Raw genomic sequence first — 13,239 nt, 5'->3', positions numbered from 1 at the left:
GTTTTTGGGTAGTGTGGGGGTTGTGCTGGGGTGGTGTTTTAGGGTTTAGGGAGGTGCAGTGGTGTTCGTGTAGTATATGGGGTCATGCTGGGAGTGGTGGTTTAGGGCAGAGCCGTTGTGTTTGGGTAGTGTAGGGGTTGTGTTGGGGGTGGTGTTTCAGGGATTAGGGCAGAGCAGTGGTGTTTGGGCAGAGTAGTGGGTCGTGCTGGGGGTGGTGTTTCAGAGTTCAGTGCAGTGGTGTTCGGGGAATGTAGGTGGTCGTGCTGGGGATGCTGCTTCAGGGTTTAGGGCAGAGGAGTGGTGTTCGGGTAGAGTAGGGGGTCATGGTTGGGGTGGTGTTTAGGGTTTAGGGCAGTGCAGTGGTGTTCAGGCAGTGTAGGGTTCGTGCAGGGGTGGTGTTTCAGGGTTTATTGCAGTTGTGTTCGGGAAGTGTAGGGGGTCGTGCGGGGGTGGTGTTTCTGGGTTTAGGGCAGTGCAGTGGGGTTCGGGCATTGTAGGGGGTCGTGCAGGGGTAGTGTTTCAGGGTTTAGGGCAGTGCAGTTGTGTTCGGGCAGTTAATAGGGTCATACAGGGGGTGGTATTTCAAGGTTTAGGGCAGTGCAGTCGTGTGCGGGCAGTGTAGGGAGTTGTGCGGGTGGTGGTGTTTCAGGGTTTAGGGCAGTGCAGTGGTGTTCGGGCAGTGTAGTGGGTCGTGCGGGGGTGGTGTTTCAGGGTTTAGGGCAGTGCAGTGGTGTTCAGGCAGTGTAGGGGGTCATGTAGGGGTAGTGTTTTGGGGTTTAGGGCAGTGCAGTGGTGTTCGGGCCGTGTAAGGGGTCATGCAGGGGTTGGTGTTTCAGGGTTTAGGGCAGTGCAGTGGTTTTTGGGTAGTGTGGGGGGTCGTGCTGGGGTGGTGTTTTAGGGTTTAGGGAGGTGCAGTGGTGTTCGTGTAGTATATGGGGTCATGCTGGGAGTGGTGGTTTAGGGCAGAGCCGTTGTGTTTGGGTAGTGTAGGGGTTGTGTTGGGGGTGGTGTTTCAGGGATTAGGGCAGAGCAGTGGTGTTTGGGCAGAGTAGTGGGTCGTGCTGGGGGTGGTGTTTCAGAGTTCAGTGCAGTGGTGTTCGGGGAATGTAGGTGGTCGTGATGGGGGTGGTGTTTCAGGTTTTAGGGCAGTGCAGCTGTGTTCGGGCAGTGTAGGGGGTCTTGCTGTGGGTGGTGTTTCAGGGTTTAAGGCAGAGCAGTGGTGTTTGGGCAGTGTAGGGGTTGTGTTGGGGGTGGTGTTTCAGGGTTTAGGGCAGAGCAGTGGTGTTCGGGCAGTGTAGGGGGTCATGCTGGGGGTGGTGTTTCAGGGTTTAGGGCAGAGCAGTGGTGTTCGGGCAGTGTAGGGGGTCGTGCTGGGGGTAGTGTTTTAGGGTTTAGGGTAGTGCAGCGGTGTTTGTGTAGTGTAGGGGTCGTGTTTTAGGGCAGTGCAGTGGTATTCAGTTAGTGTAGGGGGTCATGCAAAGTGTAGTGTTTTAGGTTTTAGGGCAGTGCAGTGTTGTATGGGTAGTTTAGGTGGTCATGCTGGGGGTGGTGTTTCAGGGTTTAGGGCAGTGCAGTGGTGTTCAGGCAGTGTAGGGTTCGTGCAGGGGTGGTGTTTCAGGGTTTAGTGCAGTTGTGTTCGGGAAGTGTAGGGGGTCGTGCGGGGGTGGTGTTTCTGGGTTTAGGGCAGTGCAGTGGGGTTCGGGCATTGTAGGGGGTCGTGCAGGGGTGGTGTTTCAGGGTTTAGGGCAGCGCAGTTGTGTTCGGGCAGTTAATAGGGTCATACAGGGGGTGGTATTTCAAGGTTTAGGGCAGTGCAGTCGTGTGCGGGCAGTGTAGGGTGTTGTGCGGGTGGTGGTGTTTCAGGGTTTAGGGCAGTGCAGTGGTGTTTGGGCAGTGTAGTGGGTCGTGCGGGGGTGGTGTTTCAGGGTTTAGGGCAGTGCAGTGGTGTTCAGGCAGTGTAGGGGGTCGTGCGGGGGTGGTGTTTCAGGGTTTAGGGCAGTGCAGTGGTGTTCAGGCAGTGTAGGGGGTCATGTAGGGGTAGTGTTTTGGGGTTTAGGGCAGTGCAGTGGTGTTCGGGCCGTGTAAGGGGTCATGCAGGGGTTGGTGTTTCAGGGTTTAGGGCAGTGCAGTGGTTTTTGGGTAGTGTGGGGGGTCGTGCTGGGGTGGTGTTTTAGGGTTTAGGGCAGTGCAGTGGTGTTCGTGTAGTATATGGGGTCATGCTGGGAGTGGTGGTTTAGGGCACAGCCGTTGTGTTTGGGAAGTGTAGGGGTTGTGTTGGGGGTGGTGTTTCAGGGATTAGGGCAGAGCAGTGGTGTTTGGGCAGAGTAGTGGGTCGTGCTGGGGGTGGTGTTTCAGAGTTCAGTGCAGTGGGGTTCGGGGAATGTAGGTGGTCGTGATGGGGGTGGTGTTTCAGGTTTTAGGGCAGTGCAGCTGTGTTCGGGCAGTGTAGGGGGTCTTGCTGTGGGTGGTGTTTCAGGGTTTAAGGCAGAGCAGTGGTGTTTGGGCAGTGTAGGGGTTGTGTTGGGGGTGGTGTTTCAGGGTTTAGGGCAGAGCAGTGGTGTTCGGGCAGTGTAGGGGGTCATGCTGGGGGTGGTGTTTCAGGGTTTAGGGCAGAGCAGTGGTGTTTGGGCAGTGTAGGGGGTCGTGCTGGGGGTAGTGTTTTAGGGTTTAGGGTAGTGCAGCGGTGTTTGTGTAGTGTAGGGGTCGTGTTTTAGGGCAGTGCAGTGGTATTCAGTTAGTGTAGGGGGTCATGCAAAGTGTAGTGTTTTAGGGTTTAGGGCAGTGCAGTGTTGTATGGGTAGTTTAGGGGGTCATGCTGGGGGTGGTGTTTCAGGGTTTAGGGCAGTGCAGTGGTGTTCAGGCAGTGTAGGGTTCGTGCAGGGGTGGTGTTTCAGGGTTTAGTGCAGTTGTGTTCGGGAAGTGTAGGGGGTCGTGCGGGGGTGGTGTTTCTGGGTTTAGGGCAGTGCAGTGGGGTTCGGGCATTGTAGGGGGTCGTGCAGGGGTGGTGTTTCAGGGTTTAGGGCAGTGCAGTTGTGTTCGGGCAGTTAATAGGGTCATACAGGGGGTGGTATTTCAAGGTTTAGGGCAGTGCAGTCGTGTGCGGGCAGTGTAGGGAGTTGTGCGGATGGTGGTGTTTCAGGGTTTAGGGCAGTGCAGTGGTGTTCGGGCAGTGTAGTGGGTCGTGCAGGGGTGGTGTTTCAGGGTTTAGGGCAGTGCAGTGGTGTTCAGGCAGTGTAGGGGGTCATGTAGGGGTAGTGTTTTGGGGTTTAGAGCAGTGCAGTTGTGTTCAGGCAGTTAATAGGGTCATACAGGGGGTGGTATTTCAAGGTTTAGGGCAGTGCAGTCGTGTGCGGGCAGTGTAGGGAGTTGTGCGGATGGTGGTGTTTCAGGGTTTAGGGCAGTGCAGTGGTGTTTGGGCAGTGTAGTGGGTCGTGCGGGGGTGGTGTTTCAGGGTTTAGGGCAGTGCAGTGGTGTTCAGGCAGTGTAGGGGGTCATGTAGGGGTAGTGTTTTGGGGTTTAGGGCAGTGCAGTGGTGTGCGGGCCGTGTAGGGGGTCATGCAGGGGTTGGTGTTTCAGGGTTTAGGGCAGTGCAGTGGTTTTTGGGTAGTGTGGGGGGTCGTGCTGGGGTGGTGTTTTAGGGTTTAGGGCAGTGCAGTGGTGTTCGTGTAGTATATGGGGTCATGCTGGGAGTGGTGGTTTAGGGCAGAGCCGTTGTGTTTGGGTAGTGTAGGGGTTGTGTTGGGGGTGGTGTTTCAGGGATTAGGGCAGAGCAGTGGTGTTTGGGCAGAGTAGTGGGTCGTGGTGTTTCAAAGTTTAGTGCAGTGGTGTTCGGGGAATGTAGGGGGTCGTGATGGGGGTGGTGTTTCAGGTTTTAGGGCAGTGCAGCTGTGTTCAGGCAGTGTAGGGGGTCTTGCTGTGGGTGGTGTTTCAGGGTTTAAGGCAGTGGTGTTCGGGCAGTGTAGGGGGTCGTGCTCAGGGAGTTGTTTCAGGGTTTAGGGCTGTGCAGTGGTGTTCAGGCAGTATAGGGGGTCATGCGGGGGTGGTGTTTCAGGGTTTAGTGCAGTTGTGTTCGTGAAGTGTAGGGGGTCATGCGGGGGTGGTGTTAAAGGGTTTAGGGCAGTGCAGTGGTGTTCAGGCAGTGTAGGGGGTCGAGCGGGGGAAGTGTTTCAGGGTTTAGTGCAATTGTGTTTGGGAAGCGTAGAGGATCGTGCGGGGGGTGGTGTCTCAGGGTTTAATGCTGTGCAGTGGTGTTCAGGCAGTGTAGTGGGTGGTGTTTCAGGGTTTAGGGCAATGCCGTGGTGTTCCGGCAGTGTAGGGGTCTTGTTAGGGGTGGTGTTTCAGGGTTTAGGGCAGTGGTGTTCGGGCAGTGTAGGGGGTCTTGCTAGGGGTGGTGTTTCAGGGTTTAGGGCAGTGCAGTGGTGTTCGGGCAGTGTAGGGGGATGTACAGGGGTGGTGTTTCAGGGTTTAGGGCAGTGCAGTGTTTTTTGGGAAGTGTAGGGGGTCGTGCGGGGTGGTGTTTCAGGGTTTAGGGCAGTGCAGTGGTGTTCGCTGTTGTGCGGGGGTGGTATTTCAGGGTTTAGTGCGGTGGTGTTTGGGCAGTGTATGGGGTCATGCGGGGGTGGTGTTTCAGGGTTTAGTGCAATGGTGTTCGGGCAGTGTAGGGGGTCTTACGGGGAGTGGTGTTTCAGGGTTTAGTGCAGTGGTGTTCGAGCAGTGTAGGGGGTCGTGCTGGGGCAGGTGTTTCAGGTTTGAGGGCAGTGCAGTGGTGTTCGGGCAGTGTAGGGGGTCGTGCTGGGGGTGGTGTTTCAGAGTTTAGGGCAGAGCAGTGGTGTTTGGGCAGTGTAGGGGTTGTGTTGGGGTGGTGTTTCAGGGTTTAGGGCAGAGCAGTGGTGTTCGGGCAGTGTAGGGGGTCATGCTGGGGGTGGTATTTCAGGGTTTAGAGCAGAGCAGTGGTGTTCGGGCAGTGTAGGGTGTCGTGCTGGGGGTAGTGTTTTAGGGTTTAGGGTAGTGCAGCGGTGTTTGTGTAGTGTAGTGGTCGTGTTTTAGGGCAGTGCAGTGGTATTCAGTTAGTGTAGGGGTCATGCGAAGTGTAGTGTTTTAGGGTTTAGGGCAGTGCAGTGTTGTATGGGTAGTTTAGGGGGGTCATGCTGGGGGTGGTATTTCAAGGTTTAGGGCAGTGCAGTTGTGTGCGGGCAGTGTAGGGAGTTGTGCGGGTGGTGGTGTTTCAGGGTTTAGGGCAGTGCAGTGGTGTTTGGGCAGTGTAGTGGGTCATGCGGGGGTGGTGTTTCAGGGTTTAGGGCAGTGCAGTGGTGTTCAGGCAGTGTAGGGGGTCATGTAGGGGTAGTGTTTTGGGGTTTAGGGCAGTGCAGTGGTGTTCGGGCCGTGTAGGGGGTCATGCAGGGGTTGGTGTTTCAGGGTTTAGGGCAGTGCAGTGGTTTTTGGGTAGTGTGGGGGGTCGTGCTGGGGTGGTGTTTTAGGGTTTAGGGCAGTGCAGTGGTGTTCGTGTAGTATATGGGGTCATGCTGGGAGTGGTGGTTTAGGGCAGAGCCGTTGTGTTTGGGTAGTGTAGGGGTTGTGTTGGGAGTGGTGTTTCAGGGATTAGGGCAGAGCAGTGGTGTTTGGGCAGAGTAGTGGGTCGTGCTGGGGGTGGTGTTTCAGAGTTCAGTGCAGTGGTGTTCGGGGAATGTAGGGGGTCGTGATGGGGGTGGTGTTTCAGGTTTTAGGGCAGTGCAGCTGTGTTCGGGCAGTGTAGGGGGTCTTGCTGTGGGTGGTGTTTCAGGGTTTAAGGCAGAGCAGTGGTGTTTGGGCAGTGTAGGGGTTGTGTTGGGGGTGGTGTTTCAGGGTTTAGGGCAGAGCAGTGGTGTTCGGGCAGTGTAGGGGGTCATGCTGGGGGTGGTGTTTCAGGGTTTAGGGCAGAGCAGTGGTGTTCGGGCAGTGTAGGGGGTCGTGCTGGGGGTAGTGTTTTAGGGTTTAGGGTAGTGCAGCGGTGTTTGTGTAGTGTAGGGGTTGTGTTTTAGGGCAGTGCAGTGGTATTCAGTTAGTGTAGGGGGTCATGCGAAGTGTAGTGTTTTAGGGTTTAGGGCAGTGCAGTGTTGTATGGGTAGTTTAGGGGGTCATGCTGGGGGTGGTGTTTCAGGGTTTAGGGCAGTGCAGTGGTGTTCAGGCAGTGTAGGGTTCGTGCAGGGGTGGTGTTTCAGGGTTTATTGCAGTTGTGTTCGGGAAGTGTAGGGGGTCGTGCGGGGGTGGTGTTTCTGGGTTTAGGGCAGTGCAGTGGGGTTCGGGCATTGTAGGGGGTCGTGCAGGGGTAGTGTTTCAGGGTTTAGGGCAGTGCAGTTGTGTTCGGGCAGTTAATAGGGTCATACAGGGGGTGGTATTTCAAGGTTTAGGGCAGTGCAGTCGTGTGCGGGCAGTGTAGGGAGTTGTGCGGGTGGTGGTGTTTCAGGGTTTAGGGCAGTGCAGTGGTGTTCGGGCAGTGTAGTGGGTCGTGCGGGGGTGGTGTTTCAGGGTTTAGGGCAGTGCAGTGGTGTTCAGGCAGTGTACGGGGTCATGTAGGGGTAGTGTTTTGGGGTTTAGGGCAGTGCAGTGGTGTTCGGGCCGTGTAAGGGGTCATGCAGGGGTTGGTGTTTCAGGGTTTAGGGCAGTGCAGTGGTTTTTGGGTAGTGTGGGGGTTGTGCTGGGGTGGTGTTTTAGGGTTTAGGGAGGTGCAGTGGTGTTCGTGTAGTATATGGGGTCATGCTGGGAGTGGTGGTTTAGGGCAGAGCCGTTGTGTTTGGGTAGTGTAGGGGTTGTGTTGGGGGTGGTGTTTCAGGGATTAGGGCAGAGCAGTGGTGTTTGGGCAGAGTAGTGGGTCGTGCTGGGGGTGGTGTTTCAGAGTTCAGTGCAGTGGTGTTCGGGGAATGTAGGTGGTCGTGCTGGGGATGCTGCTTCAGGGTTTAGGGCAGAGGAGTGGTGTTCGGGTAGAGTAGGGGGTCATGGTTGGGGTGGTGTTTAGGGTTTAGGGCAGTGCAGTGGTGTTCAGGCAGTGTAGGGTTCGTGCAGGGGTGGTGTTTCAGGGTTTATTGCAGTTGTGTTCGGGAAGTGTAGGGGGTCGTGCGGGGGTGGTGTTTCTGGGTTTAGGGCAGTGCAGTGGGGTTCGGGCATTGTAGGGGGTCGTGCAGGGGTAGTGTTTCAGGGTTTAGGGCAGTGCAGTTGTGTTCGGGCAGTTAATAGGGTCATACAGGGGGTGGTATTTCAAGGTTTAGGGCAGTGCAGTCGTGTGCGGGCAGTGTAGGGAGTTGTGCGGGTGGTGGTGTTTCAGGGTTTAGGGCAGTGCAGTGGTGTTCGGGCAGTGTAGTGGGTCGTGCGGGGGTGGTGTTTCAGGGTTTAGGGCAGTGCAGTGGTGTTCAGGCAGTGTAGGGGGTCATGTAGGGGTAGTGTTTTGGGGTTTAGGGCAGTGCAGTGGTGTTCGGGCCGTGTAAGGGGTCATGCAGGGGTTGGTGTTTCAGGGTTTAGGGCAGTGCAGTGGTTTTTGGGTAGTGTGGGGGGTCGTGCTGGGGTGGTGTTTTAGGGTTTAGGGAGGTGCAGTGGTGTTCGTGTAGTATATGGGGTCATGCTGGGAGTGGTGGTTTAGGGCAGAGCCGTTGTGTTTGGGTAGTGTAGGGGTTGTGTTGGGGGTGGTGTTTCAGGGATTAGGGCAGAGCAGTGGTGTTTGGGCAGAGTAGTGGGTCGTGCTGGGGGTGGTGTTTCAGAGTTCAGTGCAGTGGTGTTCGGGGAATGTAGGTGGTCGTGATGGGGGTGGTGTTTCAGGTTTTAGGGCAGTGCAGCTGTGTTCGGGCAGTGTAGGGGGTCTTGCTGTGGGTGGTGTTTCAGGGTTTAAGGCAGAGCAGTGGTGTTTGGGCAGTGTAGGGGTTGTGTTGGGGGTGGTGTTTCAGGGTTTAGGGCAGAGCAGTGGTGTTCGGGCAGTGTAGGGGGTCATGCTGGGGGTGGTGTTTCAGGGTTTAGGGCAGAGCAGTGGTGTTCGGGCAGTGTAGGGGGTCGTGCTGGGGGTAGTGTTTTAGGGTTTAGGGTAGTGCAGCGGTGTTTGTGTAGTGTAGGGGTCGTGTTTTAGGGCAGTGCAGTGGTATTCAGTTAGTGTAGGGGGTCATGCAAAGTGTAGTGTTTTAGGTTTTAGGGCAGTGCAGTGTTGTATGGGTAGTTTAGGTGGTCATGCTGGGGGTGGTGTTTCAGGGTTTAGGGCAGTGCAGTGGTGTTCAGGCAGTGTAGGGTTCGTGCAGGGGTGGTGTTTCAGGGTTTAGTGCAGTTGTGTTCGGGAAGTGTAGGGGGTCGTGCGGGGGTGGTGTTTCTGGGTTTAGGGCAGTGCAGTGGGGTTCGGGCATTGTAGGGGGTCGTGCAGGGGTGGTGTTTCAGGGTTTAGGGCAGCGCAGTTGTGTTCGGGCAGTTAATAGGGTCATACAGGTGGTGGTATTTCAAGGTTTAGGGCAGTGCAGTCGTGTGCGGGCAGTGTAGGGTGTTGTGCGGGTGGTGGTGTTTCAGGGTTTAGGGCAGTGCAGTGGTGTTTGGGCAGTGTAGTGGGTCGTGCGGGGGTGGTGTTTCAGGGTTTAGGGCAGTGCAGTGGTGTTCAGGCAGTGTAGGGGGTCGTGCGGGGGTGGTGTTTCAGGGTTTAGGGCAGTGCAGTGGTGTTCAGGCAGTGTAGGGGGTCATGTAGGGGTAGTGTTTTGGGGTTTAGGGCAGTGCAGTGGTGTTCGGGCCGTGTAAGGGGTCATGCAGGGGTTGGTGTTTCAGGGTTTAGGGCAGTGCAGTGGTTTTTGGGTAGTGTGGGGGGTCGTGCTGGGGTGGTGTTTTAGGGTTTAGGGCAGTGCAGTGGTGTTCGTGTAGTATATGGGGTCATGCTGGGAGTGGTGGTTTAGGGCACAGCCGTTGTGTTTGGGAAGTGTAGGGGTTGTGTTGGGGGTGGTGTTTCAGGGATTAGGGCAGAGCAGTGGTGTTTGGGCAGAGTAGTGGGTCGTGCTGGGGGTGGTGTTTCAGAGTTCAGTGCAGTGGGGTTCGGGGAATGTAGGTGGTCGTGATGGGGGTGGTGTTTCAGGTTTTAGGGCAGTGCAGCTGTGTTCGGGCAGTGTAGGGGGTCTTGCTGTGGGTGGTGTTTCAGGGTTTAAGGCAGAGCAGTGGTGTTTGGGCAGTGTAGGGGTTGTGTTGGGGGTGGTGTTTCAGGGTTTAGGGCAGAGCAGTGGTGTTCGGGCAGTGTAGGGGGTCATGCTGGGGGTGGTGTTTCAGGGTTTAGGGCAGAGCAGTGGTGTTTGGGCAGTGTAGGGGGTCGTGCTGGGGGTAGTGTTTTAGGGTTTAGGGTAGTGCAGCGGTGTTTGTGTAGTGTAGGGGTCGTGTTTTAGGGCAGTGCAGTGGTATTCAGTTAGTGTAGGGGGTCATGCAAAGTGTAGTGTTTTAGGGTTTAGGGCAGTGCAGTGTTGTATGGGTAGTTTAGGGGGTCATGCTGGGGGTGGTGTTTCAGGGTTTAGGGCAGTGCAGTGGTGTTCAGGCAGTGTAGGGTTCGTGCAGGGGTGGTGTTTCAGGGTTTAGTGCAGTTGTGTTCGGGAAGTGTAGGGGGTCGTGCGGGGGTGGTGTTTCTGGGTTTAGGGCAGTGCAGTGGGGTTCGGGCATTGTAGGGGGTCGTGCAGGGGTGGTGTTTCAGGGTTTAGGGCAGTGCAGTTGTGTTCGGGCAGTTAATAGGGTCATACAGGGGGTGGTATTTCAAGGTTTAGGGCAGTGCAGTCGTGTGCGGGCAGTGTAGGGAGTTGTGCGGATGGTGGTGTTTCAGGGTTTAGGGCAGTGCAGTGGTGTTCGGGCAGTGTAGTGGGTCGTGCAGGGGTGGTGTTTCAGGGTTTAGGGCAGTGCAGTGGTGTTCAGGCAGTGTAGGGGGTCATGTAGGGGTAGTGTTTTGGGGTTTAGAGCAGTGCAGTGGTGTTTGGGCCGTGTAGGGGGTCATGCAGGGGTTGGTGTTTCAGGGTTTAGGGCAGTGCAGTGGTTTTTGGGTAGTGTGGGGGGTCGTGCTGGGGTGGTGTTTTAGGGTTTAGGGCAGTGCAGTGGTGTTCGTGTAGTATATGGGGTCATGCTGGGAGTGGTGGTTTAGGGCAGAGCCGTTGTGTTTGGGTAGTGTAGGGGTTGTGTTGGGGGTGGTGTTTCAGGGATTAGGGCAGAGCAGTGGTGTTTGGGCAGAGTAGTGGGTCGTGCTGGGGGTGGTGTTTCAGAGTTCAGTGCAGTGGTGTTCGGGGAATGTAGGGGGTCGTGATGGGGGTGGTGTTTCAGGTTTTAGGGCAGTGCAGCTGTGTTCGGGCAGTGTAGGGGGTCTTGCTGTGGGTGGTGTTTCAGGGTTTAAGGCAGTGGTGTTCGGGCAGTGTAGGGGGTCGTGCTCAGGGAGTTGTTTCAGGGTTTAGGGTTGTGCAGTGGTGTTCAGGCAGTATAGGGGGTCATGCGGGGGTGGTGTTTCAGGCTTTAGTGCAGTTGTGTTCGTGAAGTGTAGGGGGTCATGCGGGGGTGGTGTTAAAGGGTTTAGGGCAGTGCAGTGGTGTTCAGGCAGTGTAGGGGGTCGAGCGGGGGAAGTGTTTCAGGGTTTAGTGCAGTTGTGTTTGGGAAGTGTAGAGCGTCGTGCGGGGGGTGGTGTCTCAGGGTTTAATGCTGTGCAGTGGTGTTTGGGCAGTGTAGTGGGTGGTGTTTCAGGGTTTAGGGCAATGCAGTGGTGTTCCGGCAGTGTAGGGGGTCTTGTTAGGGGTGGTGTTTCAGGGTTTAGGGCAGTGGTGTTCGGGCAGTGTAGGGGGTCTTGCTAGGGGTGGTGTTTCAGGGTTTAGGGCAGTGGTGTTCGGGCAGTGTAGGGGGTCGTGCTGGGGGTGGTGTTTTAGGGTTTAGGGCAGTGCAGTGGTGTTCGGGAAGTGTATGGGGTCATGCTGGGGGTGGTGTTTTAGGGTATAGGGCAGTGCAGTGGTATTCGGGTAGTGTAGGGGGTCGTGCTAGGTGTGGTGTTTTAGGGTTTAGGGCAGTGCAGTTGTGTTCGGACAGTGTAGGGGGTCATGCTGGGGTTTTGTTTTAGGGTTTAGGGCAGTGCAGTGGTGTTCGGGCAGTGTAGGGGGTTGTGCTGGGGGTGCTGTTTCAGGGTTTAGGGCAGTGCAGTGGTGTTCGGGCAGTGTAGGGGGTCATGCTGGGGGTGGTGTATCAGGGTTTAGGGCAGTGCAGTGGTGTTCAGGCAGTGGAGGGGCTCGTGAGGGGGTGGTGTTTCAGGGATTAGTTCAGTTGTTTTTGGGAAGTGTAGGGGGTTGTGCGGGGGTGGTGTTTCAGGGTTTAGGGCAGTGCAGTGGGGTTCAGGCAGTGTAGGGGGTCGTGCGGGGGGTGGCATTTCAGGGATTAGGGCAGTGCAATGGTGTTCAGGCAGTGTAGGGGGAAGTGCAGTGGTGGTGTTTCAGGGTTTAGGGCAGTGTAGTGGTGTTCGGGCAGTGTAGGGGGTTGTGGGAGGGTGGTGTTTTAGGATTTAGTGCAGTGGTGTTTGGGCACTGTAGGGGGTCGTGCAGGGGTGGTGTTTCAGGGTTTAGGGCAGTGCAGTGGTGTTCGGGTAGTGTAGGGGGTCGTACTGGGGGTGGTGTTTCAGGGTTTAGGGCAGTGCAGTGGTGTTTGGGTAGTGTAGGGGGTCGTGCAGGGGGTTGTGTTTCAGGGTTTAGGGCAGTACAATGGTGTTCAGGCAGTGTAGGGGGTCGTGCGGGGGGTGGTGTTTCAGGGTTTAGGGCTGTGCAGTCGTGTTCAGGCAGCATAGGGGGTCGTGCTGGGGCAGGTGTTTCAGGGTTGAGGGCAGTGCAGTGGTCTCGGGCAGTGTAGGGGGTCATGCGGGGTGTAGTGTTTTAGGGTTTAGGGCAGTGCAGTGGTGTATGGGTAGTGTAGGGGGTCATGCTGGGGGTGGTGTTTCAGGGTTTAGGGCAGTGTAGGGGTCGTGCATGGGTGGTTTTTCAGGGTTTAGTGCAGTTGTGTTCGGGAAGTGTAGGGGGTCGTGCGGGGGTGGTGTTTCAGGGTTTAGGGCACTGCAGTGGGGTTTGGGCATTGTAGGGGGTCGTGCAGGGGTGGTGTTTCTTTGTTTAGGTCAGTGCAGTTGTGTTCGGGCAGTGTAGAGGGTCATACAGGGTGTGGTATTTCAGGGTTTAGGGCAGTGCAGTGGTGTGCAGGCAGTGTAGGGAGTCGTGCGGGTGGTGGTGTTTCAGGGTTTAGGGCAGTGCAGTGTTGTTCGGGCCGTGTAGGGAGTCATGCAGGGGGTGGTGTTTCAGGGTTTAGGGCAGTGCAGTGGTGTTCGGGCAGTGTAGGGGGTCGTGCTGGGGGTGGTGTTTCAGAGCTGAGGGCAGTGCAGTGGTGTTCAGGCACTGTAGGGGTCAAGCTGGGGATGCTGTTTCAGGGTTTAGGGCAGTGCAGTGGTGTTCGGACATTGTATGGTGTAGTGCTGAGGGTGCTGTTTCAGGGTTTAGGGCAGTGCAGTTGTGTTCGGGCAGTGTAGGGGGTCATGCTGAGGCAGGTGTTTCAGGGTTTAGGGCAGTGCAGTTGTGTTCGGGCAGTGTAGGGGGTCGTGCAGGTGTAGTGTTTTGGGGTTTAGGGCAGTGCAGTGGTGTTTGGGCCGTGAAGGGGGTCATGCAGGGGGTGGTGTTTCAGGGTTAAGGGCAGTGCAGTTGTGTTCGAGCAGAGTAGGGTGTCGTGCTGGGGGTGGTGTTTCAGAGCTTAGGGTAGTGCAGTGGTGTTCGGGCAGTGTAGGGGTCAAGCTGAGGGTGCTGTTTCAGGGTTTAGGGCAGTGCAGTGGTGTTCGGACATTGTATGGGGTCGTGCTGAGGGTGCTGTTTCAGTGTTTAGGGCAGTGCAGTTGTGTTCGGGCAGTGTAGGGTGTCGTGCTGAGGCAGGTGTTTTAGGGTTTAGGGCAGTGCAGTGGTGCATAGGTAGTGTAGGGAGTCGTGCTGGGGGTGGTGTTTTAGGGGTTAGGGCAGAGCAGTGGTGTTCAGGCAGTGTAGGGGTCGTGCAGGGGTGGTTTTTCAGGGTTTAGTGCAGTTGTGTTCGGGAAGTGTAGGGGGTCATGCGGGGGTGGTGTTTGAGGGTTTAGGGCAGTGCAGTGGGGTTTGGGCATTGTAGGGGGTCGTACGGGGTGGTGTTTCAGGGTTTAGGGCAGTGCAGTGGTGTTCAGGCAGTGTAGGGGTCGTGCAGGGGTGGTGTTTCAGAGCTGAGGGCAGTGCAGTGGTGTTCGGGCAGTGTAGGGGT

The sequence above is a fragment of the Triturus cristatus genome, chromosome 1_1 (assembly GCF_964204655.1).
Source record: "Triturus cristatus chromosome 1_1, aTriCri1.1, whole genome shotgun sequence".
Taxonomy (NCBI): domain Eukaryota; kingdom Metazoa; phylum Chordata; class Amphibia; order Caudata; family Salamandridae; genus Triturus; species Triturus cristatus.
The sequence above is the reverse complement of the archived record's forward strand: the minus strand, read 5'-3'. Positions refer to the sequence as shown.